This window comes from Nelumbo nucifera, chromosome 1 (genome assembly GCF_055504915.1).
Source record: "Nelumbo nucifera cultivar China Antique chromosome 1, China Antique-T2T, whole genome shotgun sequence".
Lineage (NCBI taxonomy): Eukaryota > Viridiplantae > Streptophyta > Magnoliopsida > Proteales > Nelumbonaceae > Nelumbo > Nelumbo nucifera.
Genome location: NC_142649.1, coordinates 14,972,005 through 14,979,108, shown reverse-complemented (window position 1 = coordinate 14,979,108; position 7,104 = coordinate 14,972,005). Strand labels below are relative to the sequence as shown.

At 39.9% G+C, this 7,104-nt stretch overlaps 1 pseudogene across 1 annotated transcript; it reads right to left on the bottom strand.

Annotated features, from left to right (window-relative positions):
• Nucleotides 1-35: 35 nt before the first annotated feature.
• On the bottom strand, nt 36-2,060 carry LOC104611544 (cytochrome P450 89A2 pseudogene; annotated as a pseudogene). The gene has a single exon (XR_016080164.1). The product of XR_016080164.1 is annotated as a cytochrome P450 89A2 pseudogene (transcript).
• Between the last annotated feature and the right edge of the window lie 5,044 nt (nt 2,061-7,104).

Sequence of the window (7,104 nt, the reverse complement as noted above, 5' to 3'; positions counted from 1 at the left end):
AGAATCTCAAAGAATTAAAAGAATGAGACTATGTGTAACTAATCAAATATGGCCTAAATTGTTGCATTTTAAAATTGGGATAGCAGTCGGCCTAAATCCCTAAAGTACATGTACCATTCGGAAACTTTCCCTTAAAATTAATACCTAAAAATAGCAAATATGACTACAATTAATATACTCTATACTCTCCTTGGTGATATGCGGGCCCTTAGAGGATTCTTCATCACGATGGTGAACTCTAGTTTCTCCGACAAGTCAACCTCATCTCCATCACTGACCGTCCATTCAAATTCCCTTACCAAATTGGCCACAAAATACTGCAGGTGAAGCAAAGCCATGGCAGCTGCAGGGCATATCCTCCTCCCTGCACCAAACGGCATCATCTTAATCTCTCTAGTTCCGGTTATATCAAACTCTTCCCCTCCATTGCCACGTGGCAAGAATCTCTCTGGCATGAACTCCATGGGGTCCTCCCAAACTTTTGGGTCCCATCCCATCTCTGCCACCATGAAATTCACCGTAGCATTCTCTGGCACAAGATACCCATCTAGGGTGATATCCTCCGTTACTGCGTGTGGCAGCACGAAGTGTCCCGGTGGGTGTCTTCTCAGACCCTCCAACACCACTGCTTTCAGATATGGCATCTTCTGCAGATCTTCCTCCTTGATTTCTTCTCCGGACCCCACCACCCCTTCAATCTCCGACACCAGCTTTTCTTGGATGTGTGGATGCTTCACCAAGTTCGCCATGATCCACTGTAACGCGGTGAATGTTGTGTCAGTGCCTGCGTTGAGAAACTCCGAGCACAGACTCATAATCTCCTCCTCCGTGAGCTTCCGTCCATCAGGTAGTCGAAGATTGAGTAACGTATCGACGTAGCAGACGACCATCTCAGTACTCTTCCCTTCCTCGCTTTGCTTCTTCTCTTGTTCTCGTCGGGCTCGTATAAGAGGAAACAAAACACTTTCCTGACTACGTCGCATCTCATAGAACTCGTTCCACTTCTTTCGAAATATGATCTTTCCCAATTTGGGCAGAAAAACAAGTATGTTAAGTCCGTTGAAACTGGTCAAGAGCTTCCGCTGAACAGTCTCGACGTCTCTGATAACCTTTTCATCGAGTTTCTCTCCGAAACACATAAGTACTAATAAGCAGAACATTGCGAATTGGAAGTGATCTACCGCACAAACTGGTTCGCCGGATATGGCCTGTTCCCTGAGCCTGTTGATCAGTATGTCCAAGACCCATTTGCGGGCGTGGCTGTAAGATTTGATTCTTGAAGGGTGGAGGATCTCGGAGGTGAGATTCCGGCGGAAGAGACGCCAGAGTGGACCGTATGCAGCGGAGCTGATGTTATGTTGGTTGCTGCTGATGAGACGGTTGGGGCCTAGAGCCGGCGGACGATCAGCAAAGATGGCGCCGTGCTGGATGAGGGCTTTATGGGCAAGTTCGTGGGTGGTGATGAAGATGGCTGGGCGAAAGCCGATGTTGAGCCTGATGATAGAGCCGTACTTGGTGCGTAAATGGCGAAGAATACATTCGATTTCGGAAGAAGGTTTCCGAATCCATAAGAAGTTGCTTATTACGGGCACAGAGAAGGGGCCTGGCGGGAGCTTTCTGGGCTTATTCGAGCTGAGTGAGAGGAGTTCAAGGAGGAATTTCAGGGCTGCACAGATGCAGAGAGAAGCGAGAACGACGAACCAGACTTCCATTGAAACGGTGGGGTGGCTCTATGCCTGTGTCCGAGAGCAGAGCTGATCAGAGTCGCTTACAATCAGTGCCAGTAGGTGGTTTTAGCTTTGTTCTGGGTATAAAAAGTATGGTGCAGATTATTGACACGATTATTTATGAATTATGAGGGATGTGCTGACGTGCAGAGTTGTACCGACCACAGCCTAAACGTCTTGTCGGATTCCGGAGAATTTTCAGAGTTGTACTGACGTGCAGATCCTCCATGGACTAGTTAAAGGGTGTTGGCACGTATTCTTATCTTCTATCAATGGTCTGAATATCGGTTCAATCCTATAAATGTTGGACCATTAAATCTTGCTAGGGATTTGTTTACTTCAACCCCCAACTTTACTTCACCTATATGGCATGATCTAAACGGGTAGCCTTAACAGTGTCATTGATAAAAGGGTAAAGATATAATTATACATATTTTCTATCTTGATCATTGACGGAAGGGAGGTATTTATTAATTTTTTCAAAAATAGAATGACAGTTTTTGATAAAATAAAACTATAGGGAAGATTTTTATGATTGTCAGAAACTTCAGAGGAAGTTTTTGTATTATACCAATTTTTTTATGAAACTTTACTCATCACTATCCACTTAATGGCATTGATATTAGATTTGGGCTGCCCAATTTTTTTATGAAACTTTACTCATCACTATCCACTTAATGGCATTGATATTAGATTTGGGCTGCCCTTTGCTAGTCGAAGTAAGGAGATACATAAATATCTGGTGGACAAGGTGAAATCCAAACTAAACATTTGGAAATCAAACCTTCTTTCTCAGGTTGGTAAATGGTAACCTAGTTTTAATAAAGTCTACTTTATCTGTCATCCTAGTTTATTATACGGGCATAGTTTCGATCTCTCTAACCATGTGTGATCTAGCTTTGCATTGCCAAAGGATAGAGGTGGTCTTAAATAATGAACACCAAGAGTAATAACATGGCACAACTTTCTAAAGTAGTTTGGCATTTGCTTTCCTTAGTCCGGATCTCCTACCAACAAAACATGTGCCAATACCCTATCAACATGATTTACCACCACACATTTCATTCATGATAGGTCTCACTTTTATAGTGAGTCCCAGTTTCATGGTAAGATGTGTGGTGTTAGATGAAATTGGTAAGAGATTCCAACTCTGCTTTGGCAGCTTATTACCTTTGGGCTCAAATTTTGAAGAAAAAGTATGTTTGAAATTAATCTTCTTGGATTGTAAGTATGCTTGTCTTATACTACCGTTCCCAAATATCTCCAATCGGTAGCATGTTGGGTTGGTAGAAATAGATGTGACATTAATGTTTGGAAGGACCTATGGATCCCTCCCAACTTTCTCACCTATACTTAGCTAGTATGAGTTGCCTTGATGATTTAAAATTCTTAGAGTGGATTGATCCAATTGCTCAAATGTTGATCCAAAACTGATGCAATTGTAGTTGTGTAGCAATTATTAAAAGGATACCCTCGAACCTCTATCATTTAAACAATAAAGATAGAATAGTGTAGACCAAAACCAATTCAGGGAAATTTTCAATTCATTCTATTTATATAGAAATTACAGAAGGCTAATAGTGCATGGTTGACGCTATTTGTCAGGGGTTCTACTACCTCGAGCTGTTTTAGAATCACAGCGTGTCCAAACATTGAGCCTTAATGTTCTCTGTGTAAAGCGGATGTAGAAACTGTAGAACGTCTATTTCTTAGTAAGTGTGATGTGCTATTCTTTCATTAAGTGGCTTTAGCTCTTGGTTTGACCAGATGATAGATGGTCACAAGGATACAGTCTTTGGAGAAATTTTGACAATTCTTTGACTGATTTGGAAGGCTAGGGTGTTTTTTGGAAAATTTTTTAGGAATATTAAGCTTTTGGCCTTTTGGAGTCTCATCTATAAAGATTAAGACTGTTTGGTAAGTATCCTAATCTATCATAGTCTATTGAGTTATTAAAAGAAAAATTTTTTGATGCTGAAATACACGGAAAGCTTCATTTGAAGCTTCCTAATTTTTGGCCATTTTGGACTTCTAAGAGCTTTCTGGGATGCAAGTTTTTCTGTCTTCTTGTCTATTGTTGTCAAAACGAAAAAAAAAAATTTCACTTTTTCGTCTTATAGTCTTTGAAATGCTCAAAAGGTCATCTGAAATGACTCACCAAACAGGCCCTACCTATATCCTAATCTTTGAAAACACTAATCTGACCCAAGAAGAATATGGATTCAATCGTCAGTTTTGGTTGAAGATTATCAATCCAATGCTGATAATCAATTGATTGGTTCAGACACAGGAGTTGGAAATCCTTCAACCCACTAAAATGGATCAGACCACCGAATGGAAGTTTTAAAATTAATGTTAATGGAGCTCATTGTATAAGGTTGTGAATCATATTTTCAGAGGTTGCTCATTTGCGAAGAGCTATTGGTCGATTATTTATCCCACTATTTAAGGTTTGGACGAGCAAGAAAATGCCCTTTAGAGATTGGTGGTTGCACCCTTTTAAGAGCTTACCAAATGAGGAGGAAAGGTTCTTCCTACTATGGCAACTCTCGAAAAGTAGAAATATGAGTGTTTTTAAAAAAATATTTCGATACCCCATACTAAAGTCATTGATAAAGCCTTTGTCTCCTTTGCTGAATTTCAGGATAGCATGATTGATATCAAGGGTGTTGGTTGGGCTCCCTTCCCACGTGGAGGGCCCACTAAAATAATAATAAAAAAAAGGGGGTAGAAGTCAAAGAGGTTCATAAAAAGCAGCCTCAAGTGTAGCAAAGACAGCTATGAGCAAATAAAACCTTGCCCGGTAAGTGGGGTGAATTTGAACAGTTCGGTGAAGCTTTCCACCGAAAACAGAAGAGAGAGAGAGAGAAAAAAAAAAGAGAATGAGAGGGGAAAGGAGAAAAGAGGTTTTTTGGGTTTTTCATGGGTGAAAAACACAAAACTGTGTGGTGATCCTTTCTCCGATCATCTTGGGATTTTAGTATGCAGTCGATGGCGCCTCAAGTTGCATATCTACTGGTTTGATTTGCTATTCCTCTTCTCTATTATCATTTTGGATAAATTTATTTTTGTCTCTGAGTTATTTGGTGATATGTGATGAAATCTACCTTTGGGTGAGTAGTTGACACTGATAGCCTCTAGATTTACTGCTAGAAAAGAACTTTGTTGTATCCCATTGATTTATTAGTGGAAGCTTTTAAGTGGCTAGTTGCCCATGGTTTTTCCCTTCGTTTTGGAGGGTTTTCCACATTAAAATCTTGTGTCTTCTATTTGTGGATTGTGTTCTTATTATAGCATATAGTTTTTCTACTTGGTTGATATTGTTTGACTTGCATGCCCATTTAATTGCACAAAGAGGAAAACAAAATTATTTTGTTTCGTTCAGATAATTAAATTGAGGACTCGACCAGTAACAACAATGGCACTATGATTAGACTCACTGAGTCAAACTATTCAATATGGAAGTCTAGAATGATGGATATGCTCTGTTGTTATGACTATGAAGACACCATATTAGGTGATGAAGGCAAGCCAGAGGGTATGTCTGGTAAAGACTGGGAAAAACTAAATAGAAAGGCAGTTGGAAAGATCAGGTAATGGGTGGATAATTCTGTGTATCAGCATGTTGCCAATGAGACTAATGCCCATATGGTGTGGACTATTCTGCAGGAGTTATATAAGAAAAGAAATTATCAGAATAAAGTTTTTCTTTTCAAAAAGCTTATATGTTTGAAATATCAGGATGGAACTTCTGTTTTTGAGCACTTGAATGTTTTTCAAGGGATATTGAACCAGTTGGCTGCTATGGAGATAAAGTTAGATGAAGAGATTCATGCTATGTGTTTGATTAGCTCTTTGCCTGACAGTTGGGATACTCTTGTGGTTTCTCTTGTAAGCTCTTCTCCAAATGGTGTACCCACTTTGAAAATGGTGAAGGAGAGCATGTTGAATGAGGAGAATAGAAGAAAAGATCAAGGGTTAATAACGCAAAGTCAAGTTCTGGTTACTGAAAGGCAAGGGAGAAGCAAAAGTAGAACTCCAAAGAATCGTGATAGCAATGACAGGTTTCGAGGAAGATCCAAGTCAAGGAAAGAGATTAAGTGTTATCACTGTAGCAGGCCAGAACACAAGAAGTTCCAATGCAGAGTACTTAAGAGGGAGCAAAGCAAAGAAAAGGGCGAAGAAAAGAAAGAAGAAGCCAACACTGTAGCAGTTGCAGTTAGTGATGATGTTTGTATTATATGCAATGGTGGCAGTGTCAATCTCACATGTCAGGATTCACAATGGGTTGTAGACTCCAGTGCTTCGTATCATGTCACTTCTCGTCGTGATGTTTTTCTCTTCATATTCTAGTGGTCAGTTTGGTCATGTGAAGATGGGGGAATGATGAAGAGTGCAAAATTGTCGGTATAGGAGATGTATGCCTGAACACAAATACTGCATGCAAATTGCTCTTGAAGAATGTGAGGCATGTTCCTGAGATTCGCCTTAATTTGATTTCCACTAGGATGCTTGATGATGACGGCTATCATAACTACTTTGGTGAAGGAAAATGGAAGCTCACTAAAGGGTCTTTGGTGGTAGCTCGGGGAAACAAGTGCAGTTCTCTCTATGTGACAGAGGCTAAATCTTGTGGGGGAGAGGTAAATGCAATTGAAGACTCTTCCATTGAACTTTGGCAAACACGGTTGGGTTACTTGAGTTAGAATGGTTTGCGGATTCTTTCAAAGAAGCATAATGTTCCAGGTTTGAATTTTTCTGACTTGAAGTCATGCTCTCACAGCTTGGTAGGTAAACAACACAGAGTTGCATTTAAAAATTTCTCTCCTTCTAGAAGAGCAAGTGTTCTAGATTTGGTCCATACTAATGTTTGTTCTATGGATTCTTTGAGTCTTGGTGGTGCTCACTATTATATTACCTTTATTGACGATCATTCTAGAAAAGTTTGGGCTTATTGTTTGAAAACTAAATATCAAGCTTTAGATGTTTTCAAGTATTTTCATGCTGTAGTTGAGAGGGAAACTGGAAGGAAGTTGAAATGTGTTCGTGCAGATAATGGTGGTGAATACAAAGGGCCATTTACAGAGTATTGCAGAACTCATGGGATCAAGTTTGAGAAAACAGTGCCAAAAACACCTCAACACAACGGTGTTGTAGAGAGAATGAACCATACTATTAATTATAGAATTAGATGTATGCTCTCTCATGCAAAGTTGCCTAAGTCCTTTTGTGGGGAGGCAATGAGAACAACAGTTGACTTGATAAATCTTTCTCCTTCGGTTCCTTTGAATGGTGATGTTCCTGAGAAGGTTTGGAAAGGAAGAGATGCATCTTATGATTATTTGAAAGTTTTTGGTTGCAGGGCATTTATGCATGT